We start from the raw sequence: 336 nt of genomic DNA on the forward strand, positions 1-336 counted from the left end.
TCCTTCCAATACTTGTCAAATTTCATTTTCATCCTTTAAGACATATATTTGATAACTTCATCTTCACTTTGCAAATTCTCATTTAAAGTGGATTCAATTTTCCAAACTTGTATAAAATACAAGTTGAAAGTTAGATAAGATGAACCGAATATCAAATTTTTGGTCTCATAAAAGGCCTCTAAGAATTCACAAATTATCATTACTTTCCCCCATTCCTCATCAGATGGATTATATTTACAAGTTTTATCTACAAATTGGAGCTAGCAAAAGTTTTTTGATATTTGATTGCACTTTCAAGTATCAAATATGTTGAATTCCATCTAGTTGACATATCTA

The sequence above is a fragment of the Theobroma umbraticum genome, unplaced genomic scaffold (genome assembly GCF_002168275.2).
Source record: "Theobroma umbraticum cultivar Fairchild unplaced genomic scaffold, ASM216827v3 scaffold_20.0, whole genome shotgun sequence".
In the NCBI taxonomy this organism is placed as follows: domain Eukaryota; kingdom Viridiplantae; phylum Streptophyta; class Magnoliopsida; order Malvales; family Malvaceae; genus Theobroma; species Theobroma umbraticum.